The 12553-nt window shown below is 45.9% G+C and overlaps 1 pseudogene; it reads right to left on the bottom strand.

Moving 5' to 3' along the window:
- Positions 1–468: 468 nt before the first annotated feature.
- LOC124721482 lies at positions 469–651 on the bottom strand (annotated as a pseudogene).
- Between the last annotated feature and the right edge of the window lie 11902 nt (positions 652–12553).

The following is a 12553-nucleotide window of genomic DNA, read 5'->3' as shown; positions in this document are numbered from 1 at the left end:
CACACGCTGAGCTACTGTGCCGGCTTTCCGATCTACATCTACATATACATCCATACTCCGCAAGCCACCTGACGGTTTGTCGCGGAGGGTACCTTGAGTACCTCTATCGGTTCTCCCTTCTATTCCAGTCTCGTATTGTTCGCGGAAAGAAGGATTGTCGGTATGCTTCTGTGTGGGCTCTAATCTCTCTGCTTTTATCCTCATGGTCTCTTCGCGAGACATACGTAGGAGAGAGCAATATACTGCTTGAATCTTCGGTGAAGGTATGTTCTCGAAACTTTAACAAAAGCCCGTACCGAGCTACTGAACGCCTCTCCTGCAGAATCTTCCACTGGAGTTTATCATCTCCGTAACGTTTTCGCGATTACCAAATGATCCTGTAACGAAGTGCACTGCTCTCTGTTGGATCTTCTCTATCTCCTCTATCAACCCTATCTGGTACGGATCCCACACTGCTGAGCAGTATTCAAGCAGTGGGCGAACAAGCGTACTGTAACCTACTTCCCGCAACAGAGGTGGACCAAGCCCCTAGCAGTCCGTCATGAGCCAAAAATGAGTTTATTATTCTGGTCCTGTGATGCAGGAGGTATCAGATATTAAGCTGATAAGAACATATACTGCACTTTGATCTTAGCCAAATGCATCTGAGCCACCGAGGACACAGAGGACAGTGCGACTGCAGAGACTTATCTCCGGCACGCTCCCCATGAGACCTACATTTCTAACTTACTGTGCACACACTACATTTGTAGTGCCCCTGCATACTATACTCATTACTCGCGGCAGTCAATAACGGATTCCCGTAAGAGTTCGGGCAATGTGAGTGCATTCGCACTGAGGATCATTGGCCGGTAAGCCTTATCTACACTCACGATCATAAATTAAGGATAATGCTGATACATGGTGAAACTACCCTCTGGTGGGCGGTTTGCGGGTGTAAATCACCTCGGGGTTTAACCATGCGGTGCGTTTGACCTGCGGTCGTCGCACGGTGGCTCTGGCAGCAATCCACATACGCAGAGGTGTGTTGGTGCATGACAGAGTACGGTGCAGCGATTAAGTGTGCAGACGTTCTCAGACGTGCTAATGGTGACTGTATGTTGAAAATGGCTCAAAGAACACTTACTGATGACGTCATGAGGGCTAAAATAGTAGGGCGATTGGAGGCTGTTCAAACACAGCAGGTTCTCAGCACGGGCCCTCCGTGTGCCACAAAGTGCGATCTCAAGATTATGGCAACGATGCCAGGAGACAGGAAACGTGTCCAGGCGCTACAGTACGGGACATCCACAGTGTAAAGTACCACAAGAAGCCCGATATCTCACCATCAGTGCCCCCAGACGGCCACGGAGTACTGCAGGTAGCCTTGCTCGGGACCTTAACGCAGCCGCTGGAATAGTTGTCTCCAGACACACAGTCTACAGACGACTGAACAGACATGGTTTATTCGCCCAGAGACCTGCAAGGTGCATTCCACTGACCTCTGATCACAGGAGAGCTCATTAAGCCTGGTGCCAAGAACACAATACATGGTCATTGGAACAGTGGTCCCAGGTTATGTTCAGGAACGAGTCCAGGTATAGTCCGAACAGTGATTCTCGCCGGGTTTTCGTCTGGCTTGAACCAGGAGCCAGATACCAACCCCTTAATGTCCTTTAAAGGAGCCTGTATGGAGGTCGTGTTTTGATGGTGTGGGGTGGGATTATGATTGGTGCACGTATACTCCTACATGTCTTTGACAGTGGAACTGTAACAGGTCAGTTGTATCGGGACGTCATTTTCCACCAGTATGGGTGCCTTTTTAGGGGTGCAGTGGGTCCCACCTTCCTCCTGATGGATGATAACGCACGATCCCACCGATCTGCCACCTTGGAGAAGTAGCTCGAAACAGAAGATATCAGGCTACTGGAGTGGCCTGCCTGTTCTCCAGACCTAAACCCCATCGGGCACATCTGGGATTCTCTCGGTCGACGTATTGCTGCACATCTTCAAACATCCAGGACACTTCAGGAGCTCCAACAGGCCGTGATGCAAGAATGGGAGGCTATAACGCAGCAGCTACTCGATCACATGATCCAGAGTATGCCAACCCGTTGTGTGGCCTGTGTACGTGCGTATGGTGATCATATCTCATATTGATGTCGGGGTACATGCGCACGAAGCATTGGCGTTTTGTAGCACATGTGTTTCGTACGGTTTTCTCAACTTATCACCAATACTGTGGACTTAAAGGTCTGTTTCGTGCGTGTTCCCTATGTGCCTATGCTATTAGCGACAGTATTGTGTAGTGCCACGTTGTCTGGCACCACATTCTGCAATTATCTGTAATTTATAAACATGAGTGTGTATGAAATTGGTATCTGTTCTATGATATTGGTGATCTTGCATCTCTCTAAAAATGACATTACAATGATGCAATACCAGAGCATACAATCTTTGCAAATGTCATTCAGTTTACTCAACCGCACAGTAACTGTGCCTCACGGACAGGCGCGTCAACAATGTACGTAAATGTCAGCATTTGAGAGAGGATGTGTAGTTGGGCTCAAAGCAGCCTATTGGTGTGATCGGCGAATCGCGCACCATTTGAATAGGAGCGATGCCACGATTCGAGGATGTTGGCAAGCATGGGCGAACCATGTCTGAACTCAGCGACAAGAAGGAAGCGGTCGATGTAGAGAGACGACAGAAGGTGAGGACCGAGCAGTCGTCTATCACTAAGAGCCCCGGATTCATTGTTATCATCTACCGGAAGTTAAACTAGTGCTTCGTTGACCACAAGGGCCACTAACAGGCGGCTCACAGAAAGGGAGCTGAGCTGACAGCGAGCCTTGCGCCTCCTGGTGTGTACACCAAGAACCCCGTTTGCAGTGGTGTCGCGCTCATTTGGTCTGGGATCCCACTGTATGGAGCAGAATTGTTTTTAGTGATGAGTTGCGCTTCGAACTGAACCAACATGGAGGCCCATGGACACTCCTAGATTACCACTTTTGACGTCGCCTACCATACGGCCCAACATCCAGAAGTCATGGTGAGGGGTGCCGATTCATTTCATGTCGGGACTCATTTCGTTGTCATCCGCGACCCCTTACTGCACAGTGCTACGTCAATGATATCTTACATCTCATTTTGATGCCCTTCATGGCAAGCTACCCTAGGCTTACATTTCGGCAAGACAATGTCCGCCTGCACAAGGCGAGAGTTTCTACTGCTTCTCTTCGTGTTTGCCAAACCCTAAAATGGCCAGTAAGGTCACCGGACCTCTCCCCAATTGAGAAAGTTTGGAGCATTGTGGGCAGGCCCTCCAACCAGTTCGGGATTTTGACGATATAACGTGCCAGTTGGACAGAATTTGACACGACATCCCTAAAGATTACGTCCAATAACTCTATCAACCAATGGCAAACAAATAACTGTTTGCAAAAGAGGCTACATGTGGACCAACGCGTTTCTAACTAGCTCAGTTTCTGAAGCTCTTTCTCTTGAACAAATAATCCATTTTTCTGAAACTGTAATCGTTTATCTGTACATGTTTGTCACAACTACCGTTTGCCGTCCCATTTGGATAATTCCTTCGTGGTGCATCGTTTTTTTGTTTTGAGTATAAATAAATGGTTCTGGAGGTCAAATTACAAGAAAAAGGACATATAAAAGACGTTTTTGAAAAATCTGTTGTTTCACTTGCGCGAAAATTCGATATTAATTTAGTGTGACAGGTGATGGTGGTAACTTTTCCGTCTCGAAGGCCACCGAAGAGTTCAAGGGAATCATTAACGGTCGTACGGCGTTGGTAGACGGAAGAGTCTCACAGGGTTGCTGAGACCTTCCTCAGAAGGGACGCGTTTCTTATCAGGAGGCACGCCTGACATGGTATCCGTCGTGGTTGCTGCGAGCTCAGAAACGACCTGATACATCTCGCGGAACGTGCTACTCACAGCGTTTTGCGACCGCAATGCTCTTTACCGGCAGTTGTCAGCTGCATGTGACTCGTAAATCACACAGTTTGTTTACGAAAATGGACGCGCGTAAAATAGCTGCGTTAACTCCGTTTGCTACCGGCACAAAAGTTCGGAATCAGCCAGTAACGCAAACTGCAGTGTTCCAGTTCACTGGACTATGTTACCTGGCTCATTCATCAAACTGGACAAAGTTTCTCCTGGGCACAGAGTGCTCTTATTTGTAATAAAATAGATGAGTACCTGGGGTCCTCCATCTTCTCCTACCCCATCTCTCTGTCCATCTCCATTACGCCATCTCCCTGTCTATCCTCTGCCCCCTCTTCTTTCTGTCTGTCTCCTCCTCCCTCCTCTCTCTCTGTCAACCTCCTCCTTCCCCCTTTCATCTTCTCACCCTTCCTTTCTGCGTCAACCTCATCCTCTCCTCTGTCTCTGTCAATCTCCTCCTCTTCCCTTTCACAGTCCATTTCCTCCTCCTTCTCTGTCTGTTCATCTCTTCCTCCTCATATCTCCACCTTTTTTGTTCCTCCCCCTGTCTCTGTCCTTCTCCTCCTTTTTCCTTCATCTGTTCATCCCCTTCTCTCTCATCTCTCTGCCAATTTCCTCCTCCTGTATCTCTGTCCATCTCCTCCTATATGTGCCTATCTCTTCCTTCCCCTTGCTGTCTGTCAATCTCCACGTCCTCGCTTCTCTCTCTACATTATCACACTCACACCAATAAAAGGTTCATAGTCCATATCCCTACAGTATTTCTTTCCAGATTGTAGCTATGGGGCCTTTTCGGAAAGACAGATCCGATCGGTCGCAAAATGGAAACTCCTGTAAAAATAAAAAATGTTCAATTTGCAACAGTTAGCTACACCTTCCAGTTACTTCTCTACACAGTCGCCTCTGGGCTTAAGATATTTGTCGAAACGTTATACCAACTTTTCAATACCCTCGTCATAGAAGCAGGCTGTCTGTGCTTGCTGCCAATTCTCTACTCTGGTCTCAGCTAGTGGGTCATGTGACTAGAAATGAAACACAAGGAGAGTCAATTACAGGCTCTGTTGTGGGTGATAAAATACTTCCCATCGAAAACGCTGCAGGATCATCTTCATTGCCCCTTCAGAGTGCGTCTGAGAATTGTCATGCAGAAGGAAACGTATGGCAGTTACGTTATGTGGGCCGCATTACATTAGGCGAAATCTCACACCAGGCCCTCATACTTGGTTGGAGACCCTATTGTTCTAGGCACCTTTACGTGCTCACTGTGCGCTCAGAACTGAAAAGAGCGACGTGACGTGATTGAGGGGCATACTAGAGGCACTGCCCAAAGCTTCATCGAATTTGCACTGTGGTTTCCGTTTCGCGCCCCATCGAACCTTACTTTACGAATAGCCCTCGTAATATGAATACGAAATTTGACTTAAATCGTTCCAGGCGTTTACGATGGGTTTCTATCCGTGACTATGCCCACGTACCCATATTTAAAATATGTTTAACACATATTTACCAAATTTCAAGTGCATTTGTACACATATTAAACAGTCTGTTTAGTGACTTTTGCCCAGCAGTTTTATTTTAGCGCAGCTCATTGTTTATGACGCCATATCTTCTGAACTATGTACTGTAAAATTTTATTATTTTGCAGGTACATTCAGTGCTATATATGCCTACTGTCTGTCAAATGTGTTGTGAATAGAGTTAATAGTAAAGAAATAATAATTTAAAACGTCGTCTATTATGCGGCAATTTCTCAAGCATCTCAGTATTGATGATGTCCTTTTCGCTGGACTTTGGGGCGTACAGTGACATATTTTTCTAGATACATTCAGCGGCATATGAGTATACCACCTGCGAACTGAGATGCGAATACTTTTAGAAGTAAAGAATTAATAAATTAAAACGCAACGCATGATCCGACACATTCTCACGAATCTCATTGTTATGCCGTCATATCTCCTGAACTATAAGCCACAGAATGGTATATTTTTCTAGGGATATTCAGCGGGACATGTGGATACTGCCTGCGAACTGTATTGCTAATAGAGTTAGTAATAACTTATAACCCTGGGTTCGGTGTGGGGCGGCTGAGGGGTGAAGTGGACTGCGGTAGTCGTCGTGGGGTTGTGGACCACTGCGGCTGCGGCGGGGACGGAGTGGAGTCTTGCCGACGTTTCTAGGTCCCCGGTTAACATACAATAGTAATAACTTAAAAGGTAATGCATGGTGCTGCAGTTTTTCAAGTTTCTCAGTGTTTGACGTCATATCACTTGAACTATTTGTCTACAATAATATGTATTTTTGTATATACTTCCAGCGCTGGATTCTTTCTGCAAAAAGTGTTTCGTATAGACTTAGTAGCAACGAAGTAATAAATTTAAACGCTTTGCATGATGCAGTAGTTTTCCTCGCATCTCAGTGTTTATGACGTCGTATTTCCTGAACTATGCGTCGTACAATGACGAATTGTTTTTGCCAAATTCGGTGGTATACGCGAATACTGTGTACAAGACATGTCATGCACACAGTAGTAAAGAAGTAATAAATTAAAATTTCATGCTTCATGTGACTGATTTACAGCACGAGCATTGAAAATGTAAGTGAAAAACTGTTTTCCTTTCTTTCATCATTTTTTGGAGGTTGTCAGCGAGAAAATGTTTCGTAAAGGTTCGAAATTAAGTGTAAAGTTTGTCCCAAGTGCTATCATTCTCAAATATGGTAGATTAAAGTGCGGGTATTCTCGCTTAGTGGACTACACTACTTTATCGTCCTCACCCCATCTCTTTGATGGATCAGGTGGTTTTTACATCCACAGTGATTCCTTCCAGACAGTGAATGACATGTGTACCAAGTTTGGTTGAAATCGGTACAATGGTTTAGGAGGAGATATGGAATATATATATACGTACATCGACTTTTATAATTTGTGTGGATAAATTCGAGTCTTGTGGATCATACTTCAATTAAATTAATAAGAAAGTCCTGGAACCTTTCAGAGAACATAAGATGAATAGAATTATATGTCTCTGTAGACTACGCTACAGTTCTAACTTTACAGCAATGTCTCACTTGTGTGGTACACTCATGCTCATAAATTAAGGATAATGCTGATACATGCTGAAACAACGCTCTAGTGGCCGGTTTGCGGGTTTAAATCACCTCAGGGTATGACCATGCGGTGCATTTGACCTGCGGTCGCTGCACGGTGGCGCTGGCAGCAGTACACATATGCAGAGCTGTGTTGATGCATGTCAGAGTACGGTGAAGCGAGTAAGTGTGCAGTCGTTTTCAGACGTGCTAATGATGACTGTGTGCTGAAAATGGCTCAAAGAACACATATGCATGAGGTTATGAGGGGTAGAATACCAGGGCGACTGGAGGCTGCTCAAACACAGCAGGTCGTATAGCTCGGGTCCTCCGTGTGCCACAAAGTGTGATCTCGACGTTATGGCAACGATTCCAGCAAACAGGAAACGTGTCCAGGCGCTACAGTACGGGACGTCCACAGTGTACAACACTACAAGAAGACCGATATCTCACTATCAGTGCCCGCAGACAACCACGGAGTACTTCAGGTAGCCTTGCTCGGGACCTTACCGCAGTCACTGGAACAGTTGTCTCCAGGCACTAAGTCTACAGACGACTGAACAGACATGGTTTATTCGCTCGGAGACCTGCAACGTGCATTCCACTGACCCCTGGTCACAGGAGAGCCTGTAAAGCCTGGTGTCAAGAACACAGGACATGAATTTTCCTGGCAGATTACAACTGTGTGCCGGACCGAGACTCGAACTCGGGACCTTTGCCTTTCGCTGACAAGTGCTCTACCAACTGAGCTACCCAAGCACGACTCACGCCCCGTCCTCACAGCTTTACTTCTGCCAGTACCTCGTCTCCTACCTTCCAAACTTTCAGAAGCTCTCCTGCGAACCTTGCAGAACTAGCACTCCTGAAAGAAAGGATATTGCGGAGACATGACTTAGCCACAGCTTAGGGGATGTTTCCAGAATGAGATTTTCACTCTGCAGCGGAGTGTGCGCTGATATGAAACTTCCTGGCAGATTAAAACTGTGTGCCGAACAGAGACTCGAACTCGGGACCTTTGCCTTACGCGGGCAAGTGCTCGCAGGAGAGCTTCTGTAAAGTTTGGAAGGTAGGAGACTAGGTACTGACAGAAGTAAAGCTGTGAGGACGGGGCGTGAGTCGTGGTTGGGTAGCTCAGTTGGTAGAGCACTTTCCCGCGAAAGGCAAAGCTCCCGAGTTCGAGTCTCGGTCCGGCACACAGTTTTACTCTGCCAGGAAGTTTCATATCAGCGCACACTCCGCTGCAGAGTGAAAATCTCATTCTTGACACAGGACATGTTCATTGAAACAGTGGTCCCAGGTTATGTTCACGGACGTGTCCAGATATATTATAAACAGTGATTCTCGCTGGGTTTTCATCTGGCTTGAACCAGGCAACTTTATGGACGTCGTGGTTTGATGGTGTGGGGTGGCATTATGATTGGTGCACGTACACCCATGTGTGTCTTTGAGAGAGGAACTGTAGCAGGTCAGCTGTATCGGGACGTCATTTTTCGCCAGTATGTCCGCCTTTTCAAGGGTGCAGTGGGTCCCATCTTCCTCCTGACGGATGATAACGCACGGCCCCACCCAGCTGCCATCGTGGAGGAGTACCTTGAAACAAAAGATATCAAGCGACTGGAGTGGCCTGCCTGTTTTCCAGATCTAAACCTCATCTAACACGTCTGGGATGCTCTCGGTCGACGTATCGCTGCACATCTTCGAACCCATACGACCTTCAGGAGCTCCGACAGGCACTGGTGCAAGAATGGGAGGCTATACCCCAGCAGCTGCTCGACCACCTGATCCAGAGTATGCCAACCCGTTGTGCGGCCTGTATACGTGTACATGGTTATCATATCCCATATTGATGTCGGGGTATATACGCAGGAAACAGTGGTGTTTTGTAGCACATGGGTTTCGGGATGGTCTTCTCAACTTATCACCAATACAGTGGACTTACAGATCTGTGTCGTGTGTGTTCCCTATGTGCCTCTGCTATTAGAACAAGTTTTGTGTAGTGCCACTTTGTGTGGCACCACATTCTGTAATTATCCTTAATTTATGAGCATGAGTGTATATAAATCTCTAAAGGCTGTAATCGTAGATGTCCTTATTTGATACTTAACTACACTGCTGGCCATCCAAAATGCAACACCTGAAGGAAGCATCCAAATGAGGTGAAATTTGAATCATGCGTTTGCTGCGACGAGGGATGTACATGATTAGCATTTCAGTGCATCCGCGCATGACGGGCGCCTGTAACGTTACGTGCAAGCACCATATAACGGGGGAACAGACGGACGTCTGGACGTATTCTTTCGTGCGATTGTTTTGGCTTCATACGCCCCATGGAAGACAGGAGCGTCTTTCGAGCGCGTTTTGGAGTTCAACCGAGCAAGAACAGTTGCCTGAAGGAACTGCAAATCATCCTTCAGAAAAATCGGTGATCGTCTCGGGCGGAACCAAGCAACTGTGATGTGGATCTGTTATCGCTGGATGGAAGAGGGAACGACGGATCCACGGGACTGATTTCACCACCTTGTTGCGCCACTGCACGTGATGACAGGCATGTTATGCACGTGGCAGTGATTTATCGCTCTGCCACGTCACGAACCATATCACACCAAATTCGATCTTTTGCGCAAAAAGCAGTGTCCGCGCGCACTATTCTATGCCGTAAGCAGCTGAGTGGATTGTCTGCATGGCGTCCATTGCTGCGTTTACCACCGAATAAACGCCATAGGCGTTTGCGCCGGCGATGGTGCGACGAATGACAGACATGGACAACCAAATCGAACGTCGCTTTTTTTACCGACGAATCCCGATTCTGCCTACACCACCACGATGGTCGGATCACAGTCTGGAGACACAGTGTTAAAGACTGTTGAACTGTTGCCTTATGCATCGCCATACCGGTGCTGATCCCGGTATTACGGTTAGGTGTGGTATTGGATTCCACTCCCTCACGTCCCTAGTACGCATTGCCATTACTCTAACCAGCCAGAAGTACGTCTCTGAAGTGTTGGAGCCCTTTATCCTCCCACACCTTCGGAGCTTGCCGACTGCCATATTGTAACAGGATAATGCATGAATACACGACGTATGCTATGTTCGACACTTCTTCGTTGCCCACTGGGTTGCATTGATACTTTGGTTTCTATGTTCTCCCGACCTCTCGCCTATCGTAAAAGTCTGGTCGATGGTTACTGGAACCACACACTAGCCGCTGCTACACCAGATCAACGTTGGCAATAAGTAAAACCAGCTTGGGCCTCTGTACTCAGAAACGCATACAGAGCCTCTCTGATTCAATGCCTATGCGCGTAGCAGTGATAATAGCTAGCAATGGCGGCAACACTCAATACTGATTTCATCATCTTCCTCACTTCACATGGGGCTGAATTTTCAATCGTGTGGTCACTGTACAACCTGTTATCCCCAAAATCAATTTGGTTGTGATTTTCCGGTCCTTTTGGTGCTACATTTTGGATGGCCAGTAGTGTATGACAAACTCGGTACATCATAATGCTCTGTAGCACTGAAATGGCATACTTCCGTAATACGCAAGACATAATATGGAGAGCAGTAAATACGAGGAGCATTTAAGTACTAGTACGTTGCTTCCCGTCGTTTTATTATAAAAAATTATACCAATCACGACTCCTTTTCGAGAGATTCTTTGCGTGCCAGTGTACAGAAACAACTTACATTCATAGGAAGTACGTTATAATTTATAAAAATCAGAGACGGTGGAGTTCGACTGCAAATGACTTAATCCAATTATGGCGGTTCACAAACTTTGCTTCGTATGTAAAACTGACATTGCTTCTCATTGACCACGTCCCTCTCCTTTAGCTGCATGACTCCAGAAGTCCTTTTTTCCTTGAACACAGCAGCGCATTTCCGTTATGAAGTGTGCTTTTTTTCCCTAGTCGTATTTGACCAGTCTAGATGAGAAATGATTGTATTTCGTATTTGACCAGTCTAGATGAGAAATGATTGTATTTAGATTCAGGGTAATGTTTGTGTTATGGTTGACGACGAGAGAGAAAATGAATAGGGTAAAACCAAGTGCTGATAAAACCTGGTAGAGACACTCAGCCGGCTCATATAAAACAGTATCAAGGGTTCCGCCGAGGGTGACGTTACGTCTGACCGACAGGTCATTTCCAACAGCGTCGCATACCAAGACTCCAGGAGACAGTGTGGAGAGGTCTGGAATTTAATTCAGGACGCAAACCATTAATGCTGGAACATTAAAACGAAATATTATCTATTTTATCTATTGGAACTACTTTGTCGATGTATCGAAGAACACAAAAGGGTGGAACGTCTGCAACAAATCGTTTCCGGACTTGCTTTTCGGCTGGTGCTGGTTTCTAATGTCAACAGCAGTGCCAGATTCTCACTTTCCGGTGCATGGGTGGAGTATTCTCCAGTATGAAGGTAATAGGCCAGCCGTGCCTTAAGACCTAGTATTCAAGATGGTTTGTACTCCATATTGTCTTTGCTGCTGCACCATATTATAATAATTTCACACATGAACTGATTACTTCAGATGTTAATTATAGTTTTCGGATAATCTACCGCTTCTCCTCCATATATCCTGATACTTTTCATTTTCTGTTTACCTTAACTCTTTGTTTGACAGAAATTCTTTAACCATGACACCAATTTACTTTCATATTTCATAAAAACATCGTATCTCATAATTTTTTAGCAAATATCACAGCTTTTTTTATTGCCTTTTATTCCATCATCTTATGATTCCATTACTTATCACTAACACAGCACACTATACAGGGTGAGTCACCAACAACCTCTACCAAAAATAACTCTGAAAATATGATAGGAGCTCAAACGTTTGTGGGACAAAAATTGTATGGGACAACGGGGCCTAATATGACGTTGATTTTTTGTTGCTAGCTTTGGGGTCAACATTCTTTTTTTTTCTTTAATGGGATGTTATAGTTTGGTACTTATTTTCTGATAGCGGCTATCGAGACGAATCCAATGATGTGTAACAGTAAGGTCTTTGAAGGTCAAAGAAGGTCACAAAGGTGATATGAACGTCCATTTACAGAAGATGTTCGAAATGATTACCATTGGTGGTGGTGGTGGTGGTTAGTGTTTAACGTCCCGTCGACAACGAGGTCATTAGAGACGGAGCGCAAGCTCGGGCGAGGGAAGGATGGGGAAGGAAATCGGCCGTGCCCTTTCGAAGGAACCATCCCGGCATTTGCCTGAAGCGATTTAGGGAAATCACGGAAAACCTAAATCAGGATGGCCGGAGACGGGATTGAACCGTCGTCCTCCCGAATGCGAATCCAGTGTGCTTTACCATTGGTGTCAATGCAGTGCTGCAATCTTCGTATCATGGATTGAGTGGTATTCCTTATCACATCGGCACTTATCGAAGAACATGCTCTGACAATTCTCTCTCTCATATCTTCAGGTGTAGTTGGAAAGTCTTTATAAACAATGTCTTTTACCAATCTCCACAAGAAAAAGTCCATAGGCGGCAAGTCTGGCGAACGAACCAGCCC

Source organism: Schistocerca piceifrons, chromosome 1 (genome assembly GCF_021461385.2).
Source record: "Schistocerca piceifrons isolate TAMUIC-IGC-003096 chromosome 1, iqSchPice1.1, whole genome shotgun sequence".
NCBI lineage: Eukaryota > Metazoa > Arthropoda > Insecta > Orthoptera > Acrididae > Schistocerca > Schistocerca piceifrons.
Note: the sequence above shows the minus strand (reverse complement) of the source record. Positions and strands in the feature narration are given on the sequence as shown.